The sequence below is a fragment of the Solanum tuberosum genome, unplaced genomic scaffold, assembly GCF_000226075.1.
Source record: "Solanum tuberosum cultivar DM 1-3 516 R44 unplaced genomic scaffold, SolTub_3.0 scf00358, whole genome shotgun sequence".
In the NCBI taxonomy this organism is placed as follows: Eukaryota; Viridiplantae; Streptophyta; class Magnoliopsida; order Solanales; family Solanaceae; genus Solanum; species Solanum tuberosum.
This window is the reverse complement of record NW_006239288.1, coordinates 120,687-137,534: the sequence shown is the minus strand read 5'-3', so window position 1 is coordinate 137,534 and position 16,848 is coordinate 120,687. Positions and strand designations below refer to the sequence as shown.

At 33.4% G+C, this 16,848-nt stretch overlaps 1 long non-coding RNA gene across 1 annotated transcript; it reads left to right on the top strand.

Moving 5' to 3' along the window:
• The first annotated feature begins 14,301 nt into the window (after positions 1–14,301).
• Positions 14,302–14,886, top strand: LOC107063485 (uncharacterized). The gene is made up of 2 exons (XR_001475361.1): positions 14,302–14,396; positions 14,856–14,886. It is a non-coding gene; the product is annotated as an uncharacterized lncRNA (long non-coding RNA).
• The last annotated feature ends 1,962 nt before the right edge of the window (positions 14,887–16,848 follow it).

The following is a 16,848-nucleotide window of genomic DNA, read 5'->3' as shown; positions in this document are numbered from 1 at the left end:
GGGCCATGTTGTTTCCTAAGAGGGCTATGAGTTGTCTTAGAGCTATGATATTGCCTAAGAGGGCTATGTGCTGCCTACGGGGCTATATCGTTGCCAAAAAGCGCTATGTGACTTCTTACAAAGACAAGGGGCTACCGATAGGGGTATATTATGATACTTGCTCACTAAGTCTATAGCCTTTTCATACTCTGTACATTATTTTGTACTGACGTCCCATTGCCTTGGGGGGCTGCATTCATGCATGCAGGTCCCGACAGATGACCCAGTAGACCTCCTCAGCAGCAGGATTGACTTCTATCCGATTGGATAGCCCCATTTCTCCGGAGCTGCCAGAGTTGGGAGGTTTGTTACCTTTTGTTGTATATATCTTTATGGGTAGGTTGGGGCCCTGTCCCGCCAATCTTTACTACTCTTAGAGGCTTGCAAACTAGTGTGTGGGGTGTATAGCTACGTTATAGCTATACTGGCCTAGGTTGTTGCTTTACTGAAGCTTGTGAGTTGTTTGATGTATTGTCTTGATATATACATGTTTTCAGTTTTGGTATAGATATCACGGTGGCCTCGACGGCCCAATCAGGATTTCTATGCCAGTTGGCTATTTATTATATAAACTCCTGGGAGTAGACGTTTCTTTTATAGATCAGTTGACAGGGGCCTTGCCGGCCGAGGGCTTAGTTTTAAGCCGAGATATACTTGTTTGTTTCCTTGATTGCGTGTGGCTGCCATGCGCTAATAGCAAATGGTTCAGCAGGGTCGGCTCAGGCTTGAGTTTTGGCATTAGGAGCCAGTTTTGCCCCTCGAGTTTGGGGTGTGACAAAAACCACTAGAAGTTGCCCTGATATACCCATTCCAATCTCCACCAATGATGATTTTCTTTATGTTTGGTATACCTCTCACCACCTCATCGAAATCCTCCCAAATTAGTGTTTTGGCTTCCTTGTCCAAGCTCACTTAAGGCGCATAGGCACTAATAATGTTCAAAGTAACCCTCCTATGACTAGCTTAATCGTCATCATCCTATCACTGATCCTCCTAAAATAAGGCCTCTCTCTACTAAAATATCCACTCCATTTATATCCCTCAAGCCTCCTAAATACCACAACTTAAACTCATCCTAATTCTGTGTCGGTGCCTACCCATCTGGTCTCCTGGACACAAGCTAAATTTATCTTTCTCTTCTTGAGAATCTTCACTAGCTCTATATATGGACTTCCCCGTTAGTGATCCTATGTTCCAAGACCCTACTCTCAACTTAGGCGAATCGTAACCTACTTACCACTACTTCCCATATATCTTGACTCGACCAAAGACATGACCTTAGTTCACTATCATTGTAACACCTCGGAAATTCAAACCCAAAATTAGACCTTGAAAATTTCTGCAGTCTGGTGCCACAGAAACTTTTCTTCGACCTGTAAAAGTATCTACGGACTGTAGATGGGTTGATGGAATCATGCCCTTGAAAGTTGGTTCTCAGGTCTAAGTTTCACGGACTGGACTACGGGTCGTAGAAGTTTCTACGGTTCGTAAAGGCCCTGTGGAAACCAAGTCTTAGAGCACACTCCAGTAAGCTTACTACGAGAGAGCAGGATGGTCTGTCAAAGTCTCTATGGCCTGTATAAAGGGTTCTTAATCCCTAACTTCAGAAATTCAGAAAATTCAGCATGTTCCAACGAGAGGGTCTACGACCCGTATACTTTTGTACAAACCGTAGATGACCTTTCATAGACGGCTTCTGCCAGTTTTTAAGAGAGGTTATTTTAGTCTTTCCAACCCTTAAAAAATTTAAACCTTGACGTTTTTACACCTAATTAAGATCACAAGAATCCCCTAAAACAAATTTGAGTTGAAAGCTTCTTTACCAATTAAGTTTTGATATCAGATTCTACTTATTTCAACTTGAAACGACCATATATCTTAGAATATGAAGATTACCTATAAAACTAAGGGTATTTGAGTCTTCTTTTCAACACCACTAATTTTGCATCAATCTAAGTTCACAGTAAATAGTTATGAACATTATATTTTATTATGCAGTGATGATTTAGCCGACGAAAAAAAATACTAAAAAGGGTCATTTTTAGCTTTTTATTCCTAAGAAAACCCTAAACTAATTTCTTGACTAATAAAATACCCAAAACAATCAGGTTTTCATGGCTTAATCCCCATTCTCTTCTCTCACAACCTCTAAGTGTAACACCCCAGAAAATTTTGAGCTAAGATTTGAACCATCCTTCGTTGTGAGTAGGATTTTACCGAGGAATTAAAATTTCTTAAGTGTTAAGTTCACTAGATGTAGCACCTTGAGTTCTAAAAGAACTAAATTGGAAATAGCAAAAATCTGAAATTTTGCAAGTTAAGCTAAGTATGAGTTTTGGGTTGACTTCAAATGACCAGAACTCCTATATCATGATGATTTAGGTGTTCTATTAGATACCTTAGGAAATATATTTGAATTATCTTTCCAATGCCACTGAGTTTGCTCAGTTTCGTTACCTTATGAGGGAGATATGTTCATTCGAAGTTGGGCTGTCTAGATAAGGAAAGTCAAAACCGGATCTTAGAGGGGTATTTTCGTCTTTTCCTTACCCAATCAGATTTAATTCATTTTTAGTAATAATTTAGGGGTATAATCTGATTAGGTTCAGTTTTTATAATCCTAAAATTAGCCTAGGGTTTTAGTTGAGAGTTCAAGAAGAGAAAAGAGTAGAAAAGAGGAGAGGATCAAGCGTTCGTCGAGATTCTTGCGTGTTGTAGCGGATTTTCGCCATGGGTTTGATCCCTAAGAGGTATGTAAGCTTCCATAGTGTTGGGTTTGTCCACCCACACGCCAAACACATTATTTTCAGCGAAGTTTCATTCTCAAAAAGTTGAAGGATTTAAGTTCTTGATAGGTGTTCTTAAAGTTCTTTCTAAATCTTGTTGTGTTGGGTTTTTGATGATTTCTTGAGATCAAAGTGAGTGTTTTAAGGGCTGCATTGAGTATACTAGAGTGTACTTATGTTAAGTAATTGATTCTAAGTGATTGGGGAAGAAACCATTATATTCTAGGCGAAATACGGTGAGAAAACGAGCAAAGAATTTCGTCGAGTTTTCTGGGTTGGGGCCTAGCGCGATGCGCCAGCCAGGGCTCCCCAAACCCTCCTCTGAAGTTTAGGGGCAGGCGACCCGCACCACTCAGAGCACCAGGGTCGCCTGCCCCATCCAGTTTGTCTTCGGTTGCTCCATTTGAGTTCGTTTAAAGTACACCTTCACTCCCTTTCGATTCTAAACACTCTAAACTCCTTCTAAACACCTAGAAATAATTCATAACATGATCATAACCTTGAATTCATAATTCAAATTCAAGGTAGAGTTAAGAGTTAAGTTTTGAGAATTCTTTCGAACATTCTAAGAAAGTCCCTTTGAGTCCTTTTGTGGAGTCTTCTACAACTTCTAGTAACTTGTTTCAAGACTCGAGCAAGTGAGTATGAGAATGATGAGACTGTATTCATGAGTCTACTTTGTCATCACGAGATCGTTCATATCATGAACCATAACTCTTGAATTCATAATTCACATTCAAGAGAGAGTTAAGAGTAGAGTTCAAGAAAGTCTTTAAGTTTAATTGTGAATCCTTTGAGATCAACTATAATTAATTAGTTTATAATTAAATTCATTATTATTATTTTTATTATTATTTCGTTGAGATTAAGAAGCTCATTAATTAATTTATATTAACTCATCTTGTTTAAATTTTAATCAAATTCACCGATTAAATTCAATTGGCTATAATTTTAATCAAATGAGTTAAATTGTCAATTCAAATTTAACCTCCCCCCTTACTTCACACTAATCCATTTGTGATGAATTGACCTGGGCCCTATTTGTAAATTCTGGCGGCCCATCTCATTTTGTCCAATTCTTATTTCCATTCCCTTCAGCCAATCCCAAAATCCAGCCCACCCAAGATATTCCCAGCCCATCCATACATGCAACAATACAATAATACACTCCCAAACAACAAAAACCTCTTCCAGCCGCCTCAACCCACTCCAAAACAGTACCCAACCCCTGTTGCTCTTCTTCTTCACGTGAAGATCGAAATCCAACGAGCAAATCGCGCTGCAAACTTGAAAATCTCATCCAAACCCATACCCTGGCATCCCTAATGTCAAACCCTCACGTCCCCTTTCCCCCATTTTAAGGGATTTTTTCAAAGCTTTCTACTGTTGTCTTGAAAAGGGGCAGAATGAATTCAAATTTGGAATTCAATTTTTCACGCGATTTCCCCCTAATTTCCATCTATATATTCATCTATTTTAGTCACTTTGGGGGAGTTCCTTTTTTAGAAGTTGGAGTTTTCAGAAAATAAGCACTTTACACTTTAGAATTTCGCATTTAATCCTTTGATTCTAAGTTCCGATTCTCTTGGCTTGCTGTTCATATTGAGATTTCGTGATAGAAGAGTCGCTGCTCACAACTCGTTTGTCCTAGTCTCGCTGCCCCGGAAGAGGTAAAGCTCTTCCCTTTGCAATACTCTTTTTGCCCTTTGCTATTTTGACTTGGCGTTATTCGTCGTAGTATGTTTCTGTCCTTCGAGTTCTTAATGTCTTAATTTGAGATTCTTATAGCGTTGTTTTAGTTGACTTAAATTTAAGCTGTAAGTTTTGGTGTATATAATTCTTTGACTGTAAATCGTTATACTCATCTAAAATCGATTCGTATATTGCTCGATAATCTTACTCGTTGTCTTTTTTTTTAAAATTTATTTGCTTAGTGTGAGTTCTCTTCATGCTCATTTGGTCTCTAGTACTTGGAATTCTTTCTCCCTGTATATCCCCTGCTCAATATAGGTTATTAAAATATGCATTCAAATACTTCTCGTGTATTATTCCTATTTTTGAAAGCTAATCCGCTTTTCAAGTTTAGATGTAGCATGTTTATTTGAACTAGTTAATAGAAAGGTTTGAAGGTGAAGCCTCTCCATTCCGTGAAGCTAGTGAACTAGTTGACGGTCTGATTTAATACAAGTGCGAGATGAGTCTTTTTTGGATTAGAAAGTAGTCATTTGAGTTAGATCTTTAACGAGGTTTGAGTTCGCTAATTCTTATCTAAATCGATGAGTTGGGTCTTATTTTAGGAGCATGTTATAGGTTGTTTCTTTCTTGGTGAAGCATATAGTCAAGTAACTGGTTTGCTCTCCTCTTCTCTGTAATTATGTTGGCTTTAGAAGTTATTGTTTCGAGTATGGATTAGAGTCATCGCATGTCCATTCTTAATTCATTTTTTTATGCGACTCAAGCATTCCCATTAACATATATAGAATTGTTATCCTTGTCAAGCATACCTTTGGTGATGTATATTTGGATTGTCTTGGATTTTTGTGTAGTAATTTTATCTCGCGCAAGCTATATTTTCTGCCCATTTGCTCTCTTTTTCTTTGTGTGTTGATATGTTTGGTTATTTCTTTTGTACTTGTTGCACCATTTCGAATGCTAATGTTGTCTCTTTTCGCTTGTTGTATGAACCCCTCCCGAGTCCATGATGGACTTCTCTTCTTTGCATTGCCGAGTTGAGCCATAAAAGCTCTTTTCTTTGTCATTCGAGTTGGCCAGGCCATCGAGAGTAGGTGTACATGTGGAAAGCATCAAATAGGGCCTGAAATTGGATTAACAGGTTCTGGAAAGCTGAAAGCAGGCTGAGGTACAGCATGTATACATTGGTATACCAGCTGTATACATACTAAAATACCATATACATGTCCAAAAACGAAAATACAGGTTGGAGACATCAAAATGAATCGTATACAATTGGTATACGGTTCAATATACAGGAAAATGGGCCATGACACGACCTGTATACAGCTGTATACATTTGGTGTATATATAAAATTTCAAGGGGCCAAAGTAGGGCCAAAGCCCAAACAATTGCAGCAGGCCCAAGGAGGCCCAAATTCATTTCTCCTTTACTCTTAACTTATTCAATTGTGTGATTATTATTTTTATTATTTAACTCTAACTTTCAATTAACTTAATTAAGATTCCCCAAAAGATGAGTTATTTCTTTGTGTTGGTGTGCTTTAAAATTATTATTTTTTGTGTTGAGGTCATTTATTTTATTTATTAAATATTGATCAAAATTTTATAACTTCAATTAAATTAAATCTTTTTTCCTTACAAAAAAAATATGTTTTAACGCCTCTTCATTTAATCATTTTATTTACTTTAAAATGGTTAAGTTAAAGTTTATTCTCAAATGAACTAAAAAAAAATGTTCTTTTTTTTATTTAGTAGTTTTTCCTCAAAAGTTAGGCAACGCTTTTATTTATCAATTGATTTAAAATAGTCTCATGATTAAATTCATTAATTTGGTTCAAATTATTATTTCGAAAATGAATTAAATAAATTTTAACTAATTTAGTTTCGTTAAAATTATAATTACTTGTCTCTAATTCAAATATTTCAATTAAGGTCTCATTTTCTTAAAAAATAAAAAATAAAAATTGCTCTTTGTTTAACTACTTTTTTCAAAGTTAATCTAATAATGTAAATTTTTATTATAAATACTTACTTAGTCATTTTCTCAAAAAAAAATGTTAGTTAAAACTTTTATTCTACAATTAATTCGAAATGATTTTCATGCTTTAATATATTAAATTGGTTTAAGTTATTTTAAAATGAATTAAATAAATTCTAATTAACCTAGTATTATTAATTTTCTAATCACTTGTATTTCGAGTCAATTGTTTCATTTTAGATCCCTTTCTCTAAAAAATAAAATGAAATAAAACGTGTCATTTATTTAAATATTTTCTTAAAATTAATCAAATATCATAAATTATTATTTTTATGTTAAATCATTTTTCCCAAAGGATTAGTTAAATATAATATATATATTAGTCAAGTCGCAGGTCAACCGCATGTTAGCGGGCACTTCGAATGCTTAAACCCTTCTCGAAGTGTAAATTGAACCCCGAACCCTCTTTGGTATTTTCAAATGATTTTTTCTGTTTAAAATCTTTGAAGAAAATTATAAGTTTTCTTAATTTGTTTAAAAATTAAGTGGCGACTCTTTCTAAGTATTTCTCAAATTGTTTTATACTTAGAACATTTCAAAAGTGATTTTTCTAGAAATAGTTAAATTACGGTACAACACAAGGTAGAGTTAAGAGTTAAGTTTTGAGAATTCTTTCGAACGTTCTAAGAAAGTCCCTTTGAGTCCTTTTGTGGAGTCTTCTATAACTTCTAGTAACTTGTTTCAAGATTCGAGCAAGTGAGTATGCGGATGAGGAGAATGTATTCATGAGTCTACCTTGTCATCATGAGGTCCTTCATATCATGAACCATAACTCTTGAATTCATAATTCACATTCAAGAGGGAGTTAAGAGTAGAGTTCAAGAAAGTCTTTGAGTTCAATTGTGAATCCTTTGAGATCAACTATTGATTTGAAATAAGCTTTTGAGGAAGTAAGTATGAGAATGAGAAGAGTTGTATCATGAGTTCTAAAGGTTATGTAGATCTACGAGTCAAATCGTTCATGCCCATAAATTCCGCATGAACTCCATTAGTTTAGTATATTTGATAGGAGTAATATCTCTATGTCCTAAGTCTTAAGTATTGAGTTTCTAACCCATTTGAGATTATAATCCTAATCATGGGACTATTACCTATTACCCATGAAGTCTATGAGTTGAGTTGTTCATGCCCATAATTCCGCATGAACATTACAAGTAGAACAATCTTGAGATGAAAAGTATCTTTGAGTCCTTGAGTTGAGTAGTTCATGCTCATAATTCCGCATGAATCCACTAAGTTAAGCATTCTATATGACGGCAAAGTATAGGACAGTTCTGGCAGCGTGGGCAAGACGTTGTATCACCACTTAGGCTCATAGTAGTGGTTGTCGGTTAGAGAAACTCCCATATAAACTATATTACTTTATTATATGAGTAAAGTTGAGTTTGTTATTGCATTTTCTTTAACGAACTAAGTTGTTTTACTGTTTTATAAAGCTTTGCATATATTGCATGTGTATTGTTGCTTTATATTTAGTTGAGTACTTAGAGTCGAATGTCATATCTTTAAGTTAAGTATCTTATCTTTGAGTTGAATATCTTATCCTTGAGTACTTCTGAGTTGAGTAAGTTTGAGTAGTTTTGAGTATCCTTGAGTATTCCTTGAGTTGAGTAAGTTTGAGAAGAGGTAAGTATGTTTCCTTTTTATCAAGTTTCAAGCTTATGTTTATGCTTTAGAATTCCTCCTACATGCTCGTACATTCCACGTATTGAGCCATTTGGCCCGCATCTTCTCATGATACAGACACATGTATTCAGGATCATCAACAGAAGCTTCGTTGATACATTCAGAAGTTCGAGTTAGCTATGATGAGCCTCCTTATTTCCGGAGGATTTAATTTACTTTTCAGTTTAGTCAGGATGTCGTAGGTCTTGTCCCGACTTCCATCTTTATCAGTTAGAGGCTTCATAGATAGTCAATATAGTTGAAAAGTCTGTATTATTCATTTATTTTATTAAGTGTTTTTAAAGACTTAAGTGCCTATTTTTATGGCGAGTCGAATATATTATTTTTATTCTAAGTTGTTCATCTGAGTTAAAGTTTTGAAAAGTTGAGTTTATTGAATTTTATTCAGTTTTAAGCTTTTGCATGCTTAAGTTAGTCTTCCGCTTGTAGTCAGCCAGGATGAGGGTTCGCTTGGGGACCAACAATGGTTCTTAAGTGCCGGCCACGTCCAGGGTGTAGACTCGGGTCATGACACTAAGGCAAAATCATTTTGAACCTCACACCTCAACTTTTCATCCTAACTTAAACCTCAAATATCGATTCTCAATACTAATCCTAGATCCAACTCCTGATTCTCAATTTGAGACCCAACTCTCGACCTCTACGAGACCAAACTCCCAAGTTCCAAATTGAGTCGGGGTCGGATCTTGAGTTAGGATTAGAGGTTGAATTTTGGATCGAGTATCGAGATCGAATTCAACGGTGGCATACATCTATTTAAATTGATGAGTTCAATGAAGAGGCAATGATATTCATTAATTCATTACTTAGTTATATTTAGAGGTTTCATAGGTAGACAGTTAGTTATGCTTCAGTTTAACCTTCGTGTCCTTTCATTAATAAAAATTTGTATCAGTGATTTCAATACTATGATTTACATTAATGAAAAGTGTTACTTTTAAAAGACTTCCCTTCAAATGCTTTTAATCTATGTTTTCGCTCATGTTTAGATGTATGTCATGTCTAATGCTATATTGTAGGTATGCTCGGACCAACAATGGCATTGAGTATCGATCTCGCATAGAGTCTAGGCTTGGGGCATGATAAATACACAAGTATGTCGAGTCATGTTATTATTAATTTTATCTTAACCATGCATGGTATGTGACACAATATATGAATATTTATATAAAAAAGTAGCATAATTCACATCAATTAATATTAATAGAAAGGCATACAATACAATAACTCATCACGCAAAGCTTGGCCAAAATAGTTGCACACATAAATCAGCCTTATTACATTGTTACACACATAAAATAGGTAGCTTCTTAATTATTTTTTACATAATCAAAACCAAGCCATGAGACCCTAAACGATTCTTAGTAGTGACAAGGTGAGTAGCAGTAGCAAGCATATTTTGCCCAGTAATATTTGTGACCCCATGGTTTGTACTTCTTACAAATACCATATTTAGCTCCATAGTAGTACTTGCAATGATGACTACATTTGTAAGAGTATTGGCAAGGTCCATTCCACTTGTCACTTTTTTCCAACAGTATTTGCCTTCTGCCATTTGTATTTCTGCAAAAATAAGAAAATTAAAAACTCATGGTATGTACTTGACATAGCAAATTTCTAATAATTTCCTAATAATAACAATGCCTCCGTTTCATTTTATTTGACATGATTGACTAGTCACAAAGTTTAATAAAAAATAAATATTTTAAAAGCTGGTAATCTTAAACAAATCATTATATTTGATAGCTATAGAATCATGTCGACTCACCAGTTGCAACAACAAGAAAGAGGCAAAAGAGGAGGGCGAGAAAAGTAGTGTACTTTGCCATAGCTTTTATTTTCTGTTGATTTTAACAAAACAAGCAATTGAAATGGTGGTTTTTATAATGTTGAAAACTCAAGTTGTCAACTTAATTCCATTTGATTTGTTCAAGGATTACGTTGGATGTTTGATTAATTAATTAAAATGACAGTACATCAAGTACAAAGAATGTCCAACACAATTAACATTTCTTTAATTGAAAAGAACTTGAATTGATCAAAGAGTCATTTGAGTAATAAAGCCTTCTACTAATTGATCAATTTTTTATCTCCACAGATTCCTTTTATGAGTTCACCACCTCTTTGTGTTGATACATGTTATTTTAACGATTACCTAATGTATTTAAGAATCGAATTTTTCAAATGTCAAACACGATAAATTTTACTATGAAAAACACTTAGTTTGAGAGAGTAAAAATCATGACATATCCCAGATGGATTTGCCTAAAAAACTTCACGAAGTCATGCAGTTATAGGTTACAAGACAATAATGATTAGGTTAACCTATAGTTATATTTTTAAGTAGATTTATTTTTTAGTTAATTATATTTTAGTAGCTTTGTTTATTATTCTAGAGTAGGATTTATATTTCATAGTTTTATAATGATTAGGCTAAATATAGTTATTAGTTTGGAATAAGATTTAGGTTTCCTATTTTCATCATAATTAGACTTCCTTTTGATGTAATAAGACTTCTATTTAAAGGGGTTCTTGAGGAATAAATCAATTAAGTCATATTTTAGCAAAAAGCAAGAGATGAGAGTTCTCCCTACCTTTGAACTCTAAGGTTTTAGTCTCCCTTTAACGAGCTGAACTTATTTATCGCTATGTGAATTGATCATTCCCTAAAAATCCGTAACAATTTGATATTAGAGCCTAACACAAAGGGTGAGGAGATCAGTTTCATTTCAAAAAGAACGTTCCATCACAGAAATCCTAATGGACTCTGAAATTATAGCAATGGAACAATGGCTCAGTGAAAGAATTGTCCAAGTAATCCGAAAACATGAATTGTCTAGATTGGAAATTGGATCTAAAAAACAAGCAACCCACAAACCTGAGTCAAATAGCGCCAGACAATTACTAGTAGATCAACAACTCCTGCTACTAAAGGCAATACATTCCACTGGCCGACGAAAATCATTCAACAAGTGGTAATTCACATTCAATAGTACCAAGGTATGCAAAGATGGATACTTATAACGGCACCAAGTGTTGGGTTCAAAAGTAATTAAGACATCATGCAGAAGCTTACCGTTGCAAATCATAGATGCGATAAAACAGATGACAAATATAAATATACTAAAAACATATTATTAATATAGTTTTGTCAAATAACATACATATGATAAAACTAATATGAATAAACATAAACATGTTGGGAGAAAATCTCCCCATAAACAAAACTCTTAAACTACTACATTGTGAATTCTATTGTGTTGTTGATATGAGAATAAAGGCCTTCAATTTAGAGAGTTCCATAGTTTTCCTCCAAGGAAGGAATATGCAAGAAAATTATACTTTACTTTCAGGAAAAGTTAAAACATTTATGGTAATACTTTGATTTTCCTTCAAAAGAAAAACAAAACTCAAATAAGTAAAAAAATCAAGAAAAAACCCTAACACCAACAACCCAATAATTTGGGCACATCATTGTGAACAAGTTTGTGAAAATCAACATACAACCGAAGCAAAAAAATTTGGAGTGACATGATTTCACATGTTCGGAGAAGCACCATTATGGTATTATCAACTTAAACAGGCAAAGGGCTCAATGAGTTGAGAATAATTTCAACGATTTGGACCTCCTGAAAGTAGCAACTTGAGGGGTGAATTAGTCATGCTCCGGTAAACAAGTAGAGTTGAAATTTATCAATGTCAACTTCAAGCAAGGGCTGGAATGGATAATTAAGCTGATACTATTCGAGATTTTCTGGATGATTGCCCTGAAATTTGAGCTTAAGGACAAGCTCTTTCAATGTGAGGGGAGTAATGTTGTGGATGCGGGTAAGTCAATCAATTAATTATTTAATTATATTTTAAAGTAGATTTATTTATTAGTTAGTTATATTTTGGTAGCTTTTTTAATTATTTTAGAATAGGATTTATGTTTCATAGCTTTATAAGGATTACGTTAACCTATATAGTTATTAATTTGGAATAGGAGTTAGGTTTCCTACGTTCATTAGAATTAGACAACCTATTGATGTAATAACTTTTCTATTTGGTAAGACATGAATCACCTAACTCCTCATATTCTGAGAGATGGTCATTTATATCTCAACAAATTCTTGATCAATTCAATTTACAAATTGCATGAACCAAAAAAACCCAAAAAAGAAAGAAGAAGAGGATGAAGACGAAAAGGAGGAGAAACTAGAAGAGGAAGAGGGAGGAAGAGAAAGAGGAAGAGGAAGAGGAAGAAGAAGAGGAGTAAGAGAAGGAATAAGAAGAGGAGGAGGAAGACGAGGAAAAGGAGGAGGAGGAGGAGGACGACGAGGAAGAGGAAGAAGAAGAAGAAGAGAAAGAAGAGGAATAAGAGGAAGAGGAGGAAAATGAAGAGGACGAAGACGAAGAAGAAGACGAAGACGAAGACGAAGACGAAGACGAAGAAGAGGAACATGAAGAAGAGAAAAAAGAAAAAAGGGGAGGATGAGGAGAAGAAGAAGAAGAAGAACAAGAACAAGAACAACATCGCTAAGCTAGGAATGAAGAGGAGGATAATAAGAAGAAGAATGTTCTAAAATAGTATAGTGACAACTTTTTGGTAACAAAAACATACATGAACCTTTAACCTATGGATATGTTCATGATTTGGACAAGTTCATGATGCCAAATTTATTAATTATTGTGATTGCTGACCACTCGAACACAAAAGATGAATCCTTGAAAAAGCTAATCACTTTTTGAATTTTATATTTAATTTCATAGCAGATGAAATTTTCTTCGTGCGTCTGTAGTGAAATCTGAGATGACATTACTGATGGATAAGGTTGTAAGTGTGTCTATTTATGCTAAAACAATAAGTGTTATTGATTATATAGTTGCGTGATAATGATAAACCTACATTAATATGTTATAGTATGTAAATATTTTTTGCAATGACAATTTATGTGACTAAATCCTAATTATTTAGTTGTTCACATTAGAAGCTTAATTACCTAAAATGATTTGGAACAAACGTACTACAAAGACATAATATAATTAAGAACCATTCTTGATGATTGTTGATTTGAATTAATCAAGCTCAACAATAGTTGCTTCTAGTTTTAGAATTGATATGGTCACCAAGTACAAGTTGAAATGAGAAAACCAAAATAGTAAAATACAAATTGTAGAAAATAATACTATCTTCCTCAAGTATAATATTACATCATTTATGAAAAAAAGTAAATTTAATTAAGCATGTATCAAGATAAAATATTTTTTCAGATAATTATCAGGTCAATTTGAACGATATTTCTATTGAATGTCAATATGTTAGGTGTGTTTGATACGAAGGAAAATATTTTTCATGAAATGTTACTTATGAAATTTATTTTTTCTATAGAAATTCTTTTTCAATATATATTAACCAACCAAACATGGGATAATTGGAAATGATTTTTCTCCATACCATACACACTGTAAGGGGTCGTTTGGTAGTGCGGTAGGAAAAAATAATGCATACATTAGCTTTGCATATTACTAATATCTTGTTTGATACACTTTTTCTACCTATGTATTAGCTATACACTATATTTATTATTATATTATGTATAACTAATATATGAAAATACGCAGTAATAGCAATGCATGATGTTATAATAAAGATACAATTGTTCATCAAAACCTTTTTCATATCCTTTTCACCATATTTGTAAAAGGTATTTTTGTAAGCAATATTTTCTCAGAAATTTTACAATGCATGTTATTTTTAATACATCAAACTAAACATTGATGGTATAAGAAATAATTTTAGCATAACTAATAACAACATTACTATAATACACCATACACCATATTCAATATTGGGTTTTGCTTCTAGTCAACATTCTCATTGTCCATTCCATAATTTTTTAATAGCAAATTGAAGGTTGAACCTAGAAATATTCTTTTTACTTGTTCATGTGTACTTATTAAAATGATGTAATATTCTTGAACTAGTCAAAAAAAAGAATTTAGTTGACAATGTTAAGCTTACACCATGCTATAAATATCATAATTTCTAGTCTAAGTTCCCTCACCAAGAAACAATTAATACAAAAGAAAAATTGTAAGCTAGCAAGACATGGCAAAAAATACAGTCTTCATTTCCCTACTCTTGTGTCTTCTCCTTGTCGCTGCTACTGGTAAGTCTACAACTTTTTAATCATGCTTCTTAGTCTCGAAGACGTAGATGAATTCAGATTTTGAAGCTATCGAGAAAGCATCAAATGCTGAAGGTCACGAAGGTTATCGACTTACTGACTTTCGATGGACGTAGAGCCAATGTGTTTGGTCAAATAGTGTTATGAGTCTAAAGTTACAAAAGCCTTCGCCATCTAATTTAACCAGTAAATTCATCGTAGGAATAAGCTGCTTTGTTATAGCCATTTCTGTACCTGTAACGACTTGAGCAGCCGAAATATTGATATTGGGAGATTGGGGGATCAAATGAAACACTCATAAAAATGAATAATTAATGACGAATCCAGTATCGTATCTAATAGTTTTATAGCAAAATATCATATTTGTGGTAGCGATATTCAAATACCTATTCATGATCCTTAATTATATATTCTTGGTTTCCAATTTCCTTTTTCATGCAGAAATGCAGATGGCAGAAGGCCATGATTGTGGAAAAAAAAAGTGACAAGTGGCATGGGCCTTGCCAATATACTTTCAAATGTAACAAGCACTGCAAGCACTGGTTTGGACATAAATATCATGGAATTTGTAAGAAATACAAAGGGGGACACAATAATGATTGGTCTAATTATGCTTGCTATTGCTACTCTCCTTGCCATTAATCACAAGGAACATCAAAGTCTTAAGGACTAAAAATAATATATATACATAAATAAGAAGTTGATGTGATTTTGTTGGTTGTTTGTGTATGTGTGACAATGTAACAAGACATGTTAAGGCTCTAGCATGACTATTTTGGTAGAGCTTTTATGTTAGCTTTTTCATTATATATGTTTCTTTGTATTGGTGTTTTATCTGATCTATGGTGCTATATGAATAATACTAGTGGTTTTATTACATACTAGTGTTCGAATTATATTATTTTTATGTGTTTTTAAGTACTTTTGAAGTCTTATTAAAAAGTGCTTTTATGCACTTGTTTTTGAATCAAAATAGCAAAAATAAGCAAAATGTCATAAGTTAGAAATCCTAACTTTATGACTTTTGTTTTATAAGCCAAAACAATAAGCCAATCCAAACGATAGTCAAGTTTCCATTTACATAAAAAAAGGCCCAAATTAGCAAACAACAAAAATTATCTTCAACAAAATTGTCATATATATGTATATAGGTAATACTCCCTCCGTTTCACAAAGAATGACCTCCTTTCCTTTTTAGTCAGTTTAAAAAAGAATGACCTCTTTCCTTTTTGGTAACATTTTACTTTTTGCTTTCCACGTGGCATGTTTAAGACCACAAGATTAAGGGCAATTTTGTACATTTGACATAACTTTAATTTAGGACCACAAGATTCAAAAGTCTTCCTTATTTACTTAAACTCCATGCCAAGTCAAACCAGGTCATTCTTTGTGAAACAGAGGGAGTATATCGATATGTATATATAATGTATAGATAGTGTACTCTTGTATAATTATATATAAAAAATGTAAATACATTTATATACATTGTTAATATACAATAAAGTATACATTGCAGATCATTTTCTTCTCCAATCCCAACCAACTCGAATTTCCTCTAAACAGTTTTAGAATTTAGATGCCAGTAATTTCTTTCGATTTTTTATTCTTTTAATATATTATTCGCTCAAGGTGATTCATACTTGCGGCAAATTCAGCTCGTGATTTGCTTGTTAATTATGCATAAATGGAAACTTTTAAATCATGAATCGATGAAAAATTATAGAGGTGATTTCCATGATAATCAGCTCAAGTACATTTCATTGTAAGACAATCATTGTTTTTACATGCTTTTGTTGCACCACCATTTATGAGTTTCAACTTTCATGGAACAATTCATTTGCAAATTCGTTACTGCCACCTAGATTATATAATTATAGTATTTTTTATAGGATGCTAAAAGATACAAATTTGAAAAAGTGAAAATAATCACAGAAAAAAAGTGATGAAGACAAAGAACTTTCAATATATACCCTTGATATACTTATTAAAGGGCCTTAAACACATGAGCAAGAAGTTCATATACTTACGATGAACGATTCAAATTGTGAGAGTAGAGTTATGAGGTGTTACAACATGATTCGAGTCTTACCTTAGAAATTTCCGAAGTGTTACACAACCTCAACAATCAATCGTCATCTAAATTGATACAATTGATCGAAAATGATTCACTTGAAGCTATAATGACTATTTATCCTCTAAAATAACACAATTTACTTATACAGATTCAAACACAAATGGGATGGATTATTAGCCACATATCATAGATAGATGTATATATATATCAATCATTTTACAGGAAAATCTTAGTAGCTTAGTTGGTTGGATGCTTGAACTCCCATCTTGTTGGTGAGGGTTTAATTCTCCATATTGTAATCCCCTTCCCATTTTCTCTATCCCCATTTTTTTAATTCTTTTAAAAAAAAAAAAGGAATCC